Genomic DNA, 19,019 nt, shown 5'->3' with positions numbered 1-19,019 from the left:
TTGCCCAATGCCCCCACCCCACCTATAAGCCCTTGTCCTCAAATGAACGCAGTCATTGTCATGCAAAAGCACAACACCTTGATGATGACAGCTGGCTGTTTGTGTCCCCAGCTGAGACAAAGACCCAGAGAGGAGAAAACTGATCCACAGGGGAGGGACATGTCTGACCTGGGAACACCTGTGCTCATAGGGGAAAGGAGAGTTGGAAAGGCAGCGGGACAGTGTGTGTCTCACTGCATCAGTGAGCTAAAACCCAGACCACGCTGCCCTGTGGTTTCCTGCACCAAGCCACATGCTCTGCTGTTGGGCTTCATTTCTTTTTTAGTTGTCTTTCCCCCTTCCCTAAGACAGGGAGGCAACACCAAGCCCAAGTAAACTCCCCCAGAAGAAGGCTGATAGAGAAGCAGGACTGTGGGCTATTCTGTAGAGAGTGCCTGGGGTCATCTGGCTGGAGAAAGACTTTGTGAAATGCAATGTAGTGTTTTCTTTGTGGGTGCACCAGGTTTCAATGAGCAGTTAGAACCAAGACACACAGTGCTACATGGTGTGTTGGGTAACTCCAAGTCTGAGTCAGGGGAGATCCTGATGCCTCCAAATGCCCATGGAGTCTCTGTAGCCTACGGTGCAGACAAACTATTTCCCATCCATGTGCATGAGGTCAGTTCTTCCTAAAAATATCCTACCCTGTAAGAAAGTGAGGCTTGTTATCCTAGTTCTGCACCACATTATGCATCAACACTAATGCATCAGTGCATTTAATTAAATGATATTTACGTTTGAGTTCAAGAATTTCCAAAAAAAGTAAAAAAAAAAAAAAATTGCCTTTTGATGTCTCCTAAGTCAGCCGGCAGATAACTAATTGCAAGGGAAATTCTGTTCGGTGAAAGTGGACATTCTGCTTAACTGAATGAGAATACCAGGGAGTGGGGAGAAAGAAACATGCTTTGTTTTCCACAGATGGGAGCTTGCATATGTCCTTGAGGAGTGTACAGATCTGGGGCAGAAAATACACAAATATGTGCTTCTACTAAGAGATCCCAAGGAGGGGCGAGTCGGTCACGCTTTTCCTGAAGAAGGTGACAAGAGGAATTCAGATGGATTGTAATTACAGATGTCACATCTCAGAGGACCCCTCAACCTTGAGAAACCTCAGGGCTTAGACAAACGACATAGATACAAGTGAGTGGCTCTGGTCCTCACAGACCAGCAGGTTTGAAAACATTGGGGACATTATTTGTCACGAGCAATTCATTTTACTTGGAAATGTTTGCAAGTGTTGGACTTTTCGGCATGACTTGGAGATGAGATTAAACATCACAAGAGCTTTAGAAACGCCCCCAAATGGAAAATTTGTAACGCTTGAAAGGAAGCAGCAAATTCGCAAAGGATTTCAAGGCTGTTGTTAAGTCATGCTATTAGGAAAGAAAGGTCAGCCCTTGCCCGATTGGAAAATCGATGGTGCGTGGCTCTGGAACTTGTCTGGCTCCTTGTGTGTACAACGAGAGATGGCATTCCCCCTCCAGGGGCACACAGCCTATTGTGTGCCTTCTCACAACTGTCCTTCAGTCCTTCTTACCTGGCAATGAAAGGCAAAGTAGGGTTTCGTTTGTTTGTTTGTTTTTTGTTTCTGTATTTTTAAATTTACAGACTTATTTTTGTGCGCAGTTTTCGGCCTACAAAAAAATTGAGCGGAAAGTACCCATGTACGCCCTCTCACCAGTTTCTCTCTGTCATTAATATCTTGCATTAGTGTGGCACATTTGCTGCAATTAATGAACCCACATGGACACATCATTATCACCCAAAGCCCACTGTTGCGCTCAGGGCTCACTCTTTGTGTTATACCTTTGATGAGTGATGACAAGTACATAATGTGTATCCACCATCACAGTGTCATACAGAGCAGTTTCCCCGGCTGAAAAATCCTGTTCTCCACCTATTCACCATCCCCACATCCCTCAGACAACCACTGATCTTTTTGCCATGTCCATAGTTTTCCATTTTTTTAGAGCATTACATAGTTAGTATCATATAGGATGCAGCCTTTTCAGATTGACTTCTTGTACTTAGTAATATGCATTTAAGTTTTCTTTATGTCTTTTCATGGCCTAATAGCTTAATTCTTTTCTTTTCCTCCACTCTCCTTCCCTCCTCTCTCTCTTCCCCTCCCCTCCTCTTCCCTCCCTCCCTCCCTCCCTCCCTTCCTTCCTTCCTTCCTTCCTTCCTTCCTTCCTTCCTTCCTTCCTTCCTTCCTTCCTTCCTTCCTTCCTTCCTTCCTTCCCTCCCTCCCTCCCTTCCTTCCTTTAATTCCTTTCCTCCCTTCCCTCCTATCTCCTCCCCTCCCCTCCCTCCCTCCTTTCCTTCCTTTAATTCCTTTCCTCCCTTCCCTCCCCTCTCCTCCGCTCCCCTCCCTTGCTCTCCCCTCCCCTCCCCTCCCCTCCCTCCCTCCTTCCCTCCCTCCCTTCCTTCCTTCCTTCCTTCCTTCCTTCCTTCCTTCCTTCCTTCCTTCCTGAATACTACTTCATTGTACTGATGTGCCATGGTTTATCCACTCATCTATTGAAGGATATCTTGGTTGCTAATGGCAAGATTTTTAATCTTATGATTATATTAGTATTACTGAAATTGAGAGAGGAAAGTGGCCAATTCAGGGAAAATATACGTATTTATAGTCTCCTTTTTTAAAATAAAACAAGACTTTTGTCAGTTTATAAAAGAAACAAGGTTGAACCATATGAAATTGCCAATATTTAATCATTTTTCACCTACAAAAATAGTAGTTTCACATGGTTCAACACAGCATATGCTCACAGTATATAGCTCACATACAGAAATGTAGAAAATTGAAAGTGAAACATAGGATTTTTTTTTGTAGGTAAAGAAATATAAAATTAATGTAAAAGTATTTTCTGCCTCAAAGTCCAGTCAGAATAGTTTCAACCCCATAGCTAGTTTTAGTCTTTTTAATTCCAGAAAGAGATGAACTCATTACATGCTTTGGGTGAAGAGCAACACTGGTGGATTTTGAAGCCACCTACCCAGACATGGAGCTGTAGCTCCTCTGCTGTGCAGCAACCCTCCTGACGAAGTTAGCTGGTGCTCATGGCTATCCAATTAATTGACAAACCAGTGGACACCAGGGCACAGGGCTGGCTTTCTATAGCTTCCTTGTCTGTGGTCTAAAAGGGAGAGCTTCGATTTCTCAGGCTAAGACAAAACATTGCAGAATATGCTGCTCAGTATAGTGAAAAGTGTGCTCATCTTAGAGTCAGTAGTTGGTAAATAACTATTATTAAAAAAAATATACGTTCTGAGTTCTGGAGATTTAGCAGTGAGCAATTCAGACTAGTCCCTGCCCTCAACAAGCTTCTATTGCAAAATGTTGGATGTGGATGTGGGGAACTATATGAGTAGAAGATGGCCCAACTCAGCGATGAGCCAGGGCAAAGGACCTGTGTGACCTTGGCCAGTTGCTCAGCCTCTTTGAGTCTTGGGGTTTTTGGAGGATCAGAGGAGATGGGCCATTAAGCATACATGAAATCACTTTGTAAATTGTTCATTACTCTCTCAGTGTAGTTTCTGTGGTTATCTGTTTTCAAACTATAATCCTGTGCTTTGGAAGCAGGCTTTCCCAGGCTTAAGTAGTTTGGAGCTCCTAGGAGAGCTTCCATGTTACCTCTTATTCCATCATGATTTTGGAACCTGGTCACATCTGTGCTCCCGTGCATTCTCTGGATGCCATCCTGTGCTCCTCCCCTCCCTTCTGTACATCTGTTCATTCAGCGGGTTCTGGATATTTTTTCTAGAAGTTTTACTGTTTTAGGTTACACAGTTACATTTATAATCCATCTTGAGTTAATTTTTAATATGGTGCTGATATAAAGTTAATTATTTTGCTTATGGATATCTAGTTGCTTTAGCATCTTTTATTGGAAAGACCTGCCTTTCTCCATTGAATTACCTTTGCTTCTTTGTCAAAATCAACTGACCATGTAAATGTGAGTCTATTTCTGGTTACTGTGTTCTGTTTTCATTAATCTGTTGGTGTATATTTATAGCAGGACCACACTCTCTTGATTACCATAGCTTTTTGATAATCTTGAAGCAGGTAGTGTAAGTCCTCTATCTCTGTTCTTTGCTTTCACAGTCATTTTGGCAATTCTAAGTGCTTTGCATGTTCAAATGCATTGTAGAGTCTGTTTGTCAAATTCTACAAAAAATGGCTACAGAGGTTTTAATTGGAATTGCATGGAATCTGTAAGTAACTTGTCAGATAAGTGACATCTTAACAATATCGAGTCTTTAATTCGTAGTCTTAATGTATCTCTCAATTTTTTTGTCTTCAATTTCTCTCAACGACGTTTTGTATTTTTAGCATATAGGTCTTGCACATATTTTGTCAGATTTATACCCAAGTATTTCATATTTCTGATAGTGTTATAAATGGTATTTAAAAAATTAAATTATAAACATTATTCTTTAAAATTTAAATTCTCTATGATCATACCATTGCACTCATTCTGGGTGACAGAATGAAACCCATCTTTTAAAAAATATCAATTTCTAATTTTGTGTTGCTAGTATGTAGCAATGCAATTGATTTTTGAATATCAATCTTGTGTCCTGAAACATTGCTAACCTACGAATTAGATCTAGAAGCTTTTAAACCATTGTTAACCTACCAATTAGATCTAGAAGCTTTTAAAACAGATTCTATATTTTCTACAGCTACAGTCATGTTGTTTGTGAATGAAACAGTTTTCTTTTTCTTTATTTTGTGGAAATAAATGAAGACCATCCCAATGAAAACAAACAAAGGGTATTTACTCAGAGCTTGCTATAACAAGAGAGTCAACCACAATCATTTGTGTTTGACAGAGACTCGAAGGCAGGCAGGGGAGTGGGGAAGCTTCTTGGTGGAAAAGGGAGGGAATCACGTATGCCTTGACTGGAGGTGACTGGCATGGGGAAGTTTTAGGTGGGTTAACTAGAAGTGGGGCAGTGTATATAACTGATTTGTGGTGAATATATGGCTTTTTTTCCAGTTTGTTCTAAGTTGGAAGTGGGAGCAATATGAGAAAAGCTGTCAATTATTAATTGTATTCTGGCTGTTTTGTTCTGATTGATATAGGAGTTACTGTTTGGCTTTCTGGGCTGTTTGCTACCCAGTTGCCTTCCTGGACTCATTATTGTAGATAGTAGATTGGCTTCCTGGGCTGATTGCTACAGCTTGTGGGTCAGAGTACTGTTTATTTTTAACTGTTAATTTTTTGTGGGTACACAGTAGGTGTATATATTTATGGGGTACATGAGATATTTTGATATAGGTGTACAATGTATAGTAATTACATCAGGGTAAATGGGGTCTTCATCCTCTCAGGCATTTGACCTTTCTTTGTGTTGAAAACAATTCAATTATACTCTCTTAGTTATTTTAAAATGTATAATAAATTATTGTTGACTCTAGTCACGCTGTTGTGCTATCTAATTTCTGTTTTTATATATGGTCTAACCATTGTCCATTTGCATTTTCAGTCTTTCATTTTGCAATCTGGAGGCACTGTTTCTTTTTCTTGCCTTATCATGCTGGCTAGAACTTCCAGTACAATATTGCTTATAGAAGGGGTGAGAGTAGACATCTTTACCTAATTCATCTTGGAAAAAATATTCAGTCTTTCACCATTAAGTACAATGCTAGCCATAGGTTTTCATAGGTGCCTTTTACAGGGGTGAGGAAGTTCCCTTCTATTCCTGGTTCGTTGAAAGTTTTCTTTTTTAAATCAGTTTATGTTTGATTTTCTCACACACTTTTTTTGGCGTCTATTGCACAGTTACAATGTTGATGTGAGTTTACTTCTCCCTTCTTTCCCTTCCCTCTCTCCTCCCTCCCTCCGTCCCCTCCCTTCCCTTCCCTTACCTTCTTCCCTTCCCTTCCCTTCCCTTCCATTCCCTTCCGTTCTTCTTCCTTCCTTCCCTCCCTCCCTCGTTTTCTCCCTCCCCCCCTCCTTCTCTCCCTTTCTCCCTCCCTTTCTCTCTCTCTCTCTGTAGCTACGATAAATTCTATCAATTGATTTTTAAATGTTAAATCTACCTTGCATTCCTGGGACAAATGTATTATTCATTGTATATGTCCTTAGATTTGATTTGCTAAAAATTTGTTAATAATTCTTATATCTATGTTCATGAATAATATCTGTGTTTTTTTTTTTTTTCCTTGAAATGTCCTTGTTTTTGATATCAGAATAATACTGGCATCAGAATGAGTTGGAAAGTATTCCCTCTTTTTCAGTTTTGGGAAGAATTGGTGTACAGTTGGTGTTTTTTTTTTTTTTTTTTTTTTTTTTTTTTTTTTTTTTTTTTTAATGTTTGGTAGAATTTCTTAGTGAAACCATCCAAGTGTGATGTTTCCTTTGTGAAAAGATTTTAACCACAAATTTAATTTCTTTAATAAATAGTTTATTCAGGTTTTCTATTTATTTTTAAGTAAGCTTTGGTAGTTTGTTTTTTCAAGCAATTTGCTCATTTCATCTAAGTTGTACAATTAATTGGCAGAGTCATTTATAATATTACCTGATTATTACTTTAATATATGTAGAAGGAATCATGTTTTTTTATCTCTCATTCCTGATACTCATGATTAGTGTCTTCTCTCTATTTGTTTCTCCAGTGGTCTGACTAGAGATTTATCAATTTTACTGATCTCAGGGAACCAGGTTTTGCTTTCATTGATTTTCTTTGTTGTATTTCTATTTATGTTTTCTTGATTTCCTCTCTAATACTTATATTTCTTCCTTTCTTCTGCTTTCATGAGGATTAATTTACAGTAGTCCTCTTTATCCATAGTTTTGCTTTCCACAGTTTCAATTAACCACAGTCAACTATGGTCTGAAAACATTACATATAAAATTTCAGAAATGAACAATTCCTGAGGTTTAAGTTGTATTCTGTCCTGAGCAGCGCATGAAACATCATACCATCCAGTTTCATCCTGCCCTGGCTGTGAATCCACCCTTTGCCCAGTGTCTCTGCACTGTGGGTGCTCCCTTCCTGTGAGTCACACCTGTGGACCTCACAGGTTGTCAGATCCACTAATCTGTCAGATCCACTGATGAGGCATCACCATGTTTGTGTCCCAGTCACCCTTACTTGACTTAATAATGGCTCCAAAGCACAAAAGTAGTGATGCTGGCAACTCAAATATGCCAAAGAGAAGCTGTAAAGTGTTTCCTTTAAGTGAAAACATGAAAGTTCTCAACTTAATAAGGAAAAAAATGTATGCTGAGGTTGCTAAGATTTACAGTAAGAATAAATCTTCCATCCATGAAATTGTGAAGGAAAAAAAAATTGTATTACTTTTGCTGTTGCATTTCAAACTGCAAAAGTTATGACCACAGTGTGTGGTAAGTGCTTAGCTAAGATGGAAAGGCATTAAGTTTATTGATGGATGACGTGGACGGAAACATGTTCTGATTGACAGCGATCAGGATTGGCGCTATCTGTGGTTTCAGGCACCCACTATAGGTCTTGGAACCTATTCTATAAAAGAAGATTGCCATACTGTTCTTTTTCTAGTTTTATAAGGTGAGGTTGAGGTCATTGATTTCAGATCTTTCTTCTTTTCTATTATAAGCATTTAGTGCTATAAATTTGGGATGGCATTTCAAAGTCTCCATATAATGAATACGGAGTGTTAAAATTGATCTGGACGTTTGAAATTCTCATGTTCTACCTTTACATTTTATAGTTAAGGAAACATATTACTCAGCGTTTTACAATTAATTTATGTACCACTCTTGGTGTTTATTGAAAAAACTTCTCTTGTGAAACCCGTTTTGGAATGTTACCTATCTTTATATTCAGAGACAGACTCTGTCTGTTCTGTTTTAATCTTGTTAACTGAATCCAAAATTACATTCTAGTTACTCTTTGTGGACCTAGAACAGCCTTCAGTGAAATGCAATCCCAGTTTTTTTCTGTTAGCACAGCCTATTTGTTCCCATCTATCCTAGGGTCCAGAATTCTTGAGGAAGGGGAATTTCATTAGACATACTAAGCCAAAAGAAGATGTCACACTGAAGAAAGTGGCTGTGTGAATTCTGACCAGTAAGTTGGGAGGCACAAGGACTGAATGAGGATGGTAAATGAATGGATGTTCACAGAAGGAGATGCTGAGATTTCCCAAGAGAATAACCAGAACGTGCATGCTGGCTGTTCTTTGTTTTGGTAGCAATAACTCAACCAAAATACTTCACATTCCAGATTATTTAAGCTGGTATATTTTGACCTTTGTCTGTATATGGTAGGCATCAGAGGTTTGAAGAATGAATGAATGAATGAATGTCATGTACTTCTGTGTACTATTTATGTTCTATAATTCAGGACCATTCAACTTTTCTCATACCTGAAATATAGTGTAGGTTGTTTTTCTTTTTTTTTTTTTTTTTGGTAGAATTGGTTTAATCTAGTTTAAAAAAAAGCTACGAATATTAATAGGACTCAAACATTAGTCAATTTCTTTTCTCACTTTGGCCCAATTTTGTAAATTCCCTCTCAACAGAGAGGAGTAAGATTAGAAATGCCATGAATTGGATTGAAATGTGACTTAGAATCAACACATCACCCCCTTGTTGAAGTCCAGAAGAAAGGGCTGTGCAGAAGAGAACAGATGGTTGTGTTTAAGGCACTAATTTCTTCTGGCTTCCTAATTCAGCAAGGAAGAAAGGAATCAGCAGCCACAGCCTCCTCTTGGCTGCTGTGTTTTGTCGTGGAAGTCAGAAACAACTGCAGTGGGCTGTCGAGGAGCTGAAGGCAGCTAAACCCTCTCTCCTTAAAAAAAAAAAAAATCGTTATCATTTTCCACCATCATTAACCAGTTTTTAGAATCTTAGTACATTCCTGTGAAACAGCAAATCAGTCGGCAGGTGGAGAAAAGTGGGCCAGGCTTATTTGAAATCTAGCTAAGAGCAGATGGCGGGACGGAAAGGGTTATGTGTGGTACTGCATAATGTGGTGCCCAATAACGTTAGGATGAAGACATTATTATTTTCCCTGGATGAGAAAATGTCCAGCCTGAATGCATGATTACACTGGTTAAACACTTCTCAGTAGTTTTGGACTAACTTTATATGTGCATATTTATCTGTGGGCTGACTTTTGTGAAGAGACTGAATCAAATTAGATTGTCAAGAATGATGAGGGTCAGGAAGAAATTATAGAATCCTGACCATGTGTTTGAGAAAGACAAGCAAAACTGAGTTTGACAGACACTTCTGTTTCCTTTGTTTTAACTTCAGTCTGAGACAGTGAGACTAATTAATATACTAGATGTAATCATTTCAAACCAAGGAGCATTTTTTGGATACCTACAGTACATTGTACCTTGTTACAATATAGAAGATTCATCATGCATTGTGCTTTGCCAAAGGGCTGTGGTTTGGAGCCCCGTGAGATAAGCTGGGCAGTTATTAGTCTGTATTTTATGAATTCCTGACATAAAAGTCAGAAAAGCTAAACTATGTGGCCAAGACAATGAGAGCTGTGAGAGGTCAGTATAGGATGAAATTAGTGTTCTGGAGATATAGGTGGAGATTTCAGAGAGGGGTCAGTCTTGCAATAGACATTGAAGGGTCTGTTTACATATACAGAGTCTAGTATATCAAAGGGAGGCATGTGTGTATCCCAGGAACCGGGGTAAGAATCAGCAAACGCTTAGAAGCACCAATATGCGATGTGTGATCTTAGGGTGCTAGGAAAACATATCCTGCAGTCCAGCACTGTAGTTAAGACTTTAGTCTCTGAAGTCAGAAAGCCTGGGTTCAAATCCTGGCTCTATACAGTATGTACTTGTACAAGTTAAATATTATTTAACTTCAGAATGTAGAGTGTTAAAAGTTCATAATGTGCTTTTCAACTCAGTCTATGCAAGCCACCTCTCTTGTTATTTATTGACTTATGTACTTTTATCATCACAACCTGGGATGGATTTGACCTTAGGCAAGGCAGCTCTCTGCAGCTCAGGGAATCCCTGAAAAGGCTGGGGTCTGTCAAACCCCAGGAGCAGGGGTAATGAGTTCTCCATTGAGTGGGGATTGGGGCAGTGTGTCTTCATGTCCATCAAACTGACGAAACTCTCTGTGAGTTTTAAGGGTCTATCTATGGATTCTGCCAAATTTTCTAGATAAATGTTTGTTATTATTTGCAAACAATAAGTTTTAGCTCTTCCCTTCCTATTCTTAGATCGCTTTCTTTCTTGGCGGGGAACTCCAGTGCTATATTCGGCAGCAGTAGTGATAGTGGCCATATTTTTCTTGTTTCTAGTCTTTAAAAGAATGCTATCAATATTTCCATATTAAGTATAATGGTTGTTATAGATTTTTCATACAGCCTGTATGGAGAGAAGAACAGCCCTATCTTTCCCTAGCTACTTGAATTTTAAAAATATTATAAATAGGTGCTGGATTTTGTCAAGTGATTTTTCTGCATTGATTTAGATATGTATCGTTTTCTTCTGTTAGTCTATTATTGTGGTGAATATAGTGATTTTTTAAAGTTGTGCTATGTTTGCACTACTAATTAATCCATGACTGATCGTGATATATTACTTAAAAAAACACAATTTTGTATTCAGTTGGTTAATTTTACTTAAGAGTGTTGGCATCTACATTTAAAAGCAATGGACATATCAACCTCACAAAATGATCTGGGCATTTGAACCTCTAAAAATTATTGTTGGTGGTGTTAGTGGTGGTAGAGAAGAGAAGAAGTGGTTGGTGATCATTTCAATTATTATTATTTTTTGAGATGGAGTTTTGCTCTTGTTGCCCAGGCTGGAGTGCAGTGGCACTATCTTGGCTCACTGCAACCTCCGCCTTCCGGGTTCAAGCAATTTTCCTGCCTCAGCCTCCCAAGTAGCTAGGATTACAGGCACCCGCCACCACACCCAGCTCATTTTTATATTTTTAGTAGAGAAGGGGTTTTACCATGTTGGCCAGGCTGGTCTCAAGCTCCTGACCTCAGGTGATCCGCCCACCTTGGCCTCCCAAAGTGCTGGGATTACAAGTGTGAGCCACTGTACCTGGCCTCAGTTTCTTTAATACTTGAGATTTTTTTTCAAGTTCTTTTTTATTCCTGGGATTTTTTAATCATGTTTTCTAGATATGTATCTATTATGTTTATGTAGTTGTTTATAGTAGTTTTTATAATTTTATTTTTAAATAACAGCTTTATTTTGATACAAACATTATAAAGTTTACCATTTTAAGCATATAGTTTGGTGATTGTTGGTTATTTGGTGTAGTTTTGCATGGATCACCACCACTGCTTCCAGAACATTCACACCATGTCCCCCAAAACCCCGAAACTCACTAGCAGCATAGATTAGTGGTATTAAATAAACTCTGTGCCCATTCTCCCCTTTGCCAAGCCCCTAGCAACCATTAATCTATTTTTAGTCTCTGCAGATTTGCCTATTCTGGATATTTTCTTTGCTTTTTTTTTGAAATGGAGTCTTGGTCTGTCGCCAGACTGGAGTGCAGTGGCAGGATCTCAGCTCACTGCAACCTCCGCCTCCCGGGTTCAAGCAATTCTCCTGCCTCAGCCTCCCAAGTAGCTGGGACTACAGGCGAGCATCACCACGCCCAGCTAATTTTTGTACTTTTAGTGGAGACGGGGTTTCACCATATTGGCCAGAATGGTCTTGATCTCTTGACCTCATGATCCACCTGCCTTGGCCTCCCAAAGTGCTGGGATTACAGGCGTGAGCCACCGCACCTGGCCTATTCTGGACATTTTCATATGTGTAGAATCATATAATATGTGCCTCTTGTTTCTGACTTCTGTCACTTAGTGTAATGTTTCAAGGCACATCCATGTTGTAGCATGTGTCAGGGTTTCATTCTTTTCTATAGCTGAATGATATTTATCTTAGGATATACTGCATTTTTAAAATTCATCATCAGTTGATGGATATATGAATTATTTCCACATATTGATTATTACGAATAATGCTACTACAGTTATGTACAAGTTTTTGTGTGAATATGTTTTTCAGTTCTCATGAGCGTACTCCTGTGAGTGAAATTTCAGAGTCGTATGGTAACTCTCACTTCTTCAGGAACTGCCAAACTGTTTGCCAAAGACGTCACACCATTTTATGTTCCCACCAGGAGTCTATAAGGTCTCAATTTGTCCACCTCCTTGGGGAACACTAGTTATTGTCTGTCTTTTTGATAGCCAACTTAGCATGTGTGAAGTGATATTCCATTGGACCTATTTTTCCAGTGACCAATGATGGTGAGTATCTTTTCATCAACTTATTGACCATTTGTATATCTCTTCCGGAGAACAAATACCTCCCCTCAACCCTCACAGCTCGCGCCTTGACTGTAAATCCCCACTTGTTCTGACTGTATTTGGAATCAAGCCCAGTTCCATGCTGGATACTTTCTTCCCTTCTTGTAATAGATTTTGAATGAAATCTATCTTTACCACTTTAACATCTGTCCAGCTCTGGTTTTCTTTAACTAAGTCCTTTGCCCATGATTTTAATTGAGATATTTGTCTTTTTATTATTAAGTTGAAAAAATTGTTTGCGTATTCATGATTGAAGTCCCTCAACAGATACATGATTTGAAAATATCCCAGTCTGTGTGTTGTCTTTTTTCTTTCTTTTTGTTTGTTTTTTTCTTTTTTTTTTTTCTTTTTTGGGAGACAGAATCTCACTCTATTGCCCAGGCTGGAGTGCAGTGGCATGATCTTGACTCACTGCAACCTCTGCCTCCCGGGTTCAAGAGAATCTCCTGCCTCAGCCTCCCAAGCAGCTGGGACTACAGGCGCCTGCAGCCATGCCCCGCTAATTTTTGTATTTTTAGTAGAGACGGGGTTTCACCATATTGGCCATGCTGGTCTCAAACTCCTGACCTCGAGATCCACCTACCTCAGCCTCCCAAAGTGCTGTGATTACAGGCGTGAGTCACTGGTGTCTTTGAAGCACAACATTTAAAAAACATGTGATGACATCCAATTTATTTATTTTTCTTGTCACATGTGCTTTTGGTGTAACATCTAAGAAGACATTGTTTAACTTAAGGTCACAAATATTCAAAGGCTTTTATAGTTTTAGCTGTTACATCAAGGCCTACAATACATTTTGAGTTAACTTCTGTATATGGTAGGAGGTAGGAGTCCGACTCCACCGTTTTGCATCTATTTAATTGTCCCATCATTATTTGTTGAATTGTGCTGGCATGGTTGTCAAAAATCCATTAACCACCAATGGAAGAATGTATTTATGAATTCTTAATTCTATTCCATTGATCTATATATCCATCTTTATGCCAGCACCACCCTGTCTTGATTACTGTAGCTTTATAGTAAGTTTTGAATTGGGGAGTGTGAGCTCTCCAACTTTGTTCATTGCAAGATTGTTTTGGCTAATCTGAGTCCACATGAATTTTAGAACCAGCTTGTTCCTAAGTAGTTTTTTTTTTCCTTTTTGATGCTATTGGAAATGAAGTTGTTTAATTTCATTTTTAGATTGTTAATTGTTAGTGTTTAGAAATGCAATTGATTTTTGTATTTTGATCTTGCATCTTGCAACCTGGCTGAACTAGTTTATTAATTCTAATTTTTGGTGGATCGGTTAGGATTATGTCATCTGCAAGTAGAGAGAGTTTTATTTCTTCTTTCAAGTTTAGATGCTTCTCTCACCCTCCTCACCCCCATGATTTGTCACTTAATTGTCCTGTTGTGAACCTCCACTACAATGTCAAATGGAAGTGGCAAGGGGGGATATTCTTGTCTTGCTCCTCTTCTTTGGAGGAAAGCTTCGGATCCTCCGTGAAGTGTGCTGTTAGGGTTTTTCACAGATGGCCCTATCAGGTTGGGAAACTTCATTGCTATTCCTAGTTGTTGAATGTTTTCGTCATGAGAGGGTGTTAGATTTTGTTCAAAGCTTTTTCTGGCTCTATTGAGATGATCATAGAGTTTTTGTTTTTCCTTCTATAAATATGGTACATTACGTTAATGGGTTTTCATCTATTAAGCCAATATATCTTACTTGGTCATGGCATATATTTCTACTACTTAATATGTCTGCCTTATATTTTTTATGATTTCATGTTTTTGCTTCATATTGGTAATATCTTCCCAACTTCTTAAATATACTTATCTTTCTTATTTAAAATTCTTGGTTCATATATTCCAATATTTTTTTTTTCTCTTGGTTTTGTGCCCGTTGCCTGCAAGAATGTCGGTGCTCTGAACTAAAACAGGAACACTGAGCAAGGGATTTGATATAGGAGGAAAGATAATGGTTCTTTCTGGAAGTATAGACAGTCCCCCACTTACAATGTTTCAACTTAACAATTGTTCGACTTTATGAGAAAACGATGCACCTTCTGTAGAAGCCACACTTCAGTACAGTATTTAATAATTCACATGAGATTGTTGACAATATATTATAAAACAGACTTTCTGGTAGATGATTTTTGCCAGCTGTAGGCTAATGTAAGTGTTCTGAGTATGTGTAAGGTAGGCCAGGCTAAGCTATGGTGTTGGGTAGGTTAGGGGTATCAAATGCATTTCGATTTAGTTGATGCATTTCAATTTCAGTTTACCAAAGGCTTATGGGGAGAAATCCCATCGTGAGTCAAGGAGTGTCTGTACTGAGTTTCAGTAGGGTGGTCGGATAGCTGAAGGGCAAGGTTGTGAAGGTAGTTAGGAAGAGGAGAAGGAAAGTTGGGAGGGGAGGGAAAGATAAGATTCCGAGAAATGAAAACTGGCAGTTGAAGAGCTTGAGAGCTGGAAGGCATTAGAGCAGTGCCCCTGCCAAAAGTGGGTTTCCTTCACGCTCAGCACCTCTCAGCCTGCTGTTTCCAGGTTGCCGGCAGGTTGGCCTTGAGACTGCGTCTCCCTGATTTTGCCTCTCACTGAAGTGCTATCCGGCTGAAGCCAGAAGGCAGCTCACTCCGTCTGGTTTATTTTCCTGCCAATCTGGGATTGGCAGCCACCAGGGAGAGAGGGGAGAGTTAGAAAGGAGAGGAAAGGAAAGCCGCGATTTTTAAAAATCCGTTTTCCTAAGAAGCACTGGGGGAGCTGGTGAAAAAGCTAGTGCCCAAAACTCTATCCCTAGTAATTCTTATTACTCAGTCAGAAACCTGCCTTTTAAAAAAACTCCCTGTGATTCTGAATAGGTGATCCAGGCATCACACTGAGAGAGAATGGAAAGGAAAGGACTCTTGCAGTCTGACCTCTGGCAGTCTCCTCTCAGCTGTCCCGAGGACGGGGTGCTCTGCGTGCCCTCACCTCTAGAAACGTAAACCTCTGCCTGTGTTTCTCTCTGGTTCCTCTCTGGTCCCTCTAGTTGAGGGAGAGGCATGGCATGGAGCTCTGGGTGCTTCTGGGGGTGTTGGGTACTTGCATTAGTCCCGTTTTCACCCTGTTGATAAAGACATTCCTGAGACTGGGTAATTTATAAAGAAAAAGAGGTTCTACATGGTTGGGGAGGCCTCACAATCATGGTGGAAGGTAAAAGCACACCTTACATGGTGGCAGGCAAGAGAGAATGAAAGCCAAGCAAAAGAGGTTTCCCCTTATTAAACAATCAGATCTTGTGAGACTTACTCACTACCATGAGAACAGTATGGGGGAAACTGCACCACGATTCAATTATCTCCCACCAGGTCCCTCCCATAACACGTGGGAATTATGGGAGTCACAATTCAAGATGAGATTTGGGTGGGGACACAGCCAAACGATATTAGTATTGGTTAAATACTGATAATACATTTCCAAAATACATAATCCAGCCTCTCTAGCCAGGTGGTTGAGTAGAGGATGCATTACAATTTAAAATAAAGGTCCTGCAACTCAAAAAATCTTCTACTCAACCACCTGGCTAGAGATGATGGATTATGTATTTCAGAAATTCCCTGTTTTTCTTTAATCCTGCCATCAATTGAAAGCAACCTGCAAACAGACCGAAATCTGGGTCTTTGAGTAGGCAAATAGAAAAATTGAAAAGCAGGTGGGGGTTGAGCTGCAGGTGATAATGGAATTGCAGCTGGCAGCATGTGCCTGCTTCCTCTAAGGCATGTAAAGTTGGATTAAATAAAACAAATATTGCTGGAATAATCAAATATGCTTTGGAGTATTCAACTGTGTTTGGGGACTCAGAAAGATGGGATTCAAAAGAAAAAATATCTGCTTTCCCGTCATTAGGTGAAACAAAGCTACTCACCTATTTTTCTACAATATTAGTGCTGGCCCCAGCTGCATTGGTGAGAGAATTTTCAGCCCTGCCCCACTTCCACTGGGTCATTTTCTGGGCAAAAAACTGACTGAAGGATGGGGAGAGCAACATTAGTGTAGAGATGGGAGAGATAGATATGCTGTTCTGTGCACATTATTTTACACTGAGAAATGTTCTTTATAGAATTCACTGATTACTTTTTTCAGGTTATAAATGTTATGTATTCCTAGAAGTATTTTTTTGAAAATAATGTGGATACAAAATCCTCAAAAATAAAGTCACATTTTAAGTGTGCCCTAGGAATTTGACTTTTAAAATATAATTTGCTGAGAGATGGAGAATCCCTTTGTTCAGCAAGTACTCTACTATTTTGTTGGTTTAGTTAATCCAACTTTTTCTTCTATTATTACTTTGTTTAAAGGGAGTTTTGTTTGTGTTCTGTAATCTGACTTACCTAGCTACTTAAATAGTTAACGAGTATTTAAAGAAGAACAGCCCTGTGCAGAATATTTAAAGGTGTGTTATAGGGTTGTTGGATCAAGAGAAATGGAAGATTCACTCAAAATAACAGAGTTCAGTTTGAGAATAATTAATGGTACATGCTACAAAGCATAAAATAATAGGGTAAAAAGAGAATCTAATGCAAAAATGTTGTACAGAGTAATGAGGTGATCAGAGTAGGCTGGGGGAGCTCCAGGGAGCCTGTTGCAGCTGTTGACCTCATTGGGGTTGTCTGAGGGACTGCCCTGCTTGCCTTGCCATTCACATAAGGGTGGGGACTCTTGCCCCTTGTTTTTTCCCACAGACTAAACCTCACTCGAAATAGGTGGCTATCCATTCACATCACCCCTCTCGGTGGTCCCAGGTGATCCAGCCATGCCTCCCGCCCCTCTGCCCAGATGCTTCAGGGGCCTGACTTACCCTCACCAGTGGCCATCAGCTGACACTCAGGGAGGTAGCAAATACCACTCCTCCAGTGCTTTCAGTAGGAATAGCTGAGGCTGCTTGGGAGGCCCGGAGTGACAGGAAAAGGGCTCTCTCAAGTTCTGAAAAAAGAATCTGCCACCAGATCAAATTTTGACCCCTAAGTTTGTTCAGCTGTATGGTCCAAATTCAGATTAGGTCGTCACCCAATCTGAGATGTCAGAAAAGGCTTTCTGCAGAGAAAATGTCCCCTCCACCCACCCATCTGCAGCCAGGTGTGTGCTGCATGGCAGCCTTCCCGAAACATAGTATGGATTTAAAAAATTTGTTTACTTTTGTTTCTCAACCACTTTATCATGTATATTTAAATTTATTTTGTAATGTCTTGTTTTTGAGTATTGCTGCTATCCTTGTTATCATTCCCACTGTTTTTATCGCTGATTTATTTTGTGAAAGTTGTACACTAATGTTCTGTTTTATGTCAAAATCAAAAGTATTTAATGAAATACTAGTTGTATTTAATGTGGTTATGGAATCAGCTGGAAACACAAAACAAACAGTGATTGTACAGCAGGCTGGACCCAGGAGGTCAGGTTCATTTTGTTACATATGCAATAAACTCACAACTTTATTAAAAAAAAGAAAGAAATCGGTGGCTATCACACTAGTCTTTGCCCTTGCCAGTGGTGGGGTTAATTTTTGGACTCCACATAGTGCTATTTTTATAAAGTGCTGTAATTTTTCTTAGTCCAGCCACAAATTTTACAGAAGAAACCCGAGATGTTGTAAACTGTAGCCCAGGATTGGCTCATGTTGTTTAAGATTCCATATTTCGGAAGGATTTGATAGCTTTGTTACTTCACATTACCCAGTCTTCTCTGACTTTAATCACTGATCACACTGGCTTTATTTTTTCCCTTATCCCTAACTTTAACTTCTCTTCAAGGACTTTCTGGGGGAAATAGCACTTTTTCCCCAAAACAGCAAATAGAGAGGCCTAGATGAGCCCATGTTCTTTTATTTCTCATGTGACTCTGTTTAAAATGCACAGACATCATGGAGACATATTTAGCTCTGTACTGAACACCAGAGAAAACTGTTCCTCCAGGCTTTGGTGGTAATTTAATTTTTTGAGTTGCAGGACTTTTATTTGAAATTGTAACGCATCAATGTAGTCACTTGTGTAGGCAGACAGCCACATAGATGATTACAAACATGCTTCCACAATCACGGGCACTGCACATCCCATTGTACATGATTTTTTCTCCAGCAAAAATTTGCTTTTTCCTAATACTTTTTATGATAAGTGTTCTTCATTTTAAATGCTGTTTTAAACATATTTTGGAAGAAACGAAGTGACCTAATTCTAGAAACATTAAGACTACCCTTTTTGCTTTTGGAAATTGAACTGATTGCTGTGTAGAAGAAGACAGACCCCAGGAGAACATCAAATGTAGATGGATGGCATACACATTAGTCAGCCTAGGCTGTGTCATAACAAGATACCAGATTTGGGGGCTTAACCAACAGACATTTATTTTGTTGCTGTTTTGGAGGCTAGAAGTCCATGATCAAGGTGCCAGTAGAGTTTCTGGTGAGGGCTTTCTCCTGGCATGTAGACAGCTGCCTTCTTGCTGTATCCTCACATGGCCTTTTCCCTGTGCACATGGACAGAGAGAGAGAGAGAGAGCGAGCACAATCTCTGGTGTCTCTTCCTTTTCATAGAAAGACACCAGTCCTATCAGTTGGGGCCCCACCCTTGTGACTTCACCTAACCTTAATTACTTCCTGACAGACCCTGCTTCCAGATACAATCACATTGGGGATTAGGGTTGCAACATAATTC

At 39.6% G+C, this 19,019-nt stretch overlaps 1 protein-coding gene and 1 long non-coding RNA gene across 4 annotated transcripts in view; one reads left to right on the top strand and one right to left on the bottom strand.

Annotated features, from left to right (window-relative positions):
* ZMAT4 (zinc finger matrin-type 4) overlaps positions 1–19,019 on the top strand; it is a 366,003-nt gene that overhangs the window by 108,383 nt on the left and 238,601 nt on the right. The gene's annotated exons all lie outside the window — the stretch shown is intronic.
* The window catches only part of LOC140712192 (uncharacterized), a 54,977-nt gene continuing 54,258 nt past the window's right edge, over positions 18,301–19,019 (bottom strand). Inside the window, exon 3 of the long non-coding RNA XR_012093680.1 lies at positions 18,301–18,831. This is a non-coding gene — a long non-coding RNA (uncharacterized lncRNA). The remainder of the gene's footprint in view (positions 18,832–19,019) is intronic.

The sequence above is a fragment of the Chlorocebus sabaeus genome, chromosome 8 (assembly GCF_047675955.1).
Source record: "Chlorocebus sabaeus isolate Y175 chromosome 8, mChlSab1.0.hap1, whole genome shotgun sequence".
In the NCBI taxonomy this organism is placed as follows: domain Eukaryota; kingdom Metazoa; phylum Chordata; class Mammalia; order Primates; family Cercopithecidae; genus Chlorocebus; species Chlorocebus sabaeus.
The sequence above is the reverse complement of the archived record's forward strand: the minus strand, read 5'-3'. Positions and strand labels throughout refer to the sequence as shown.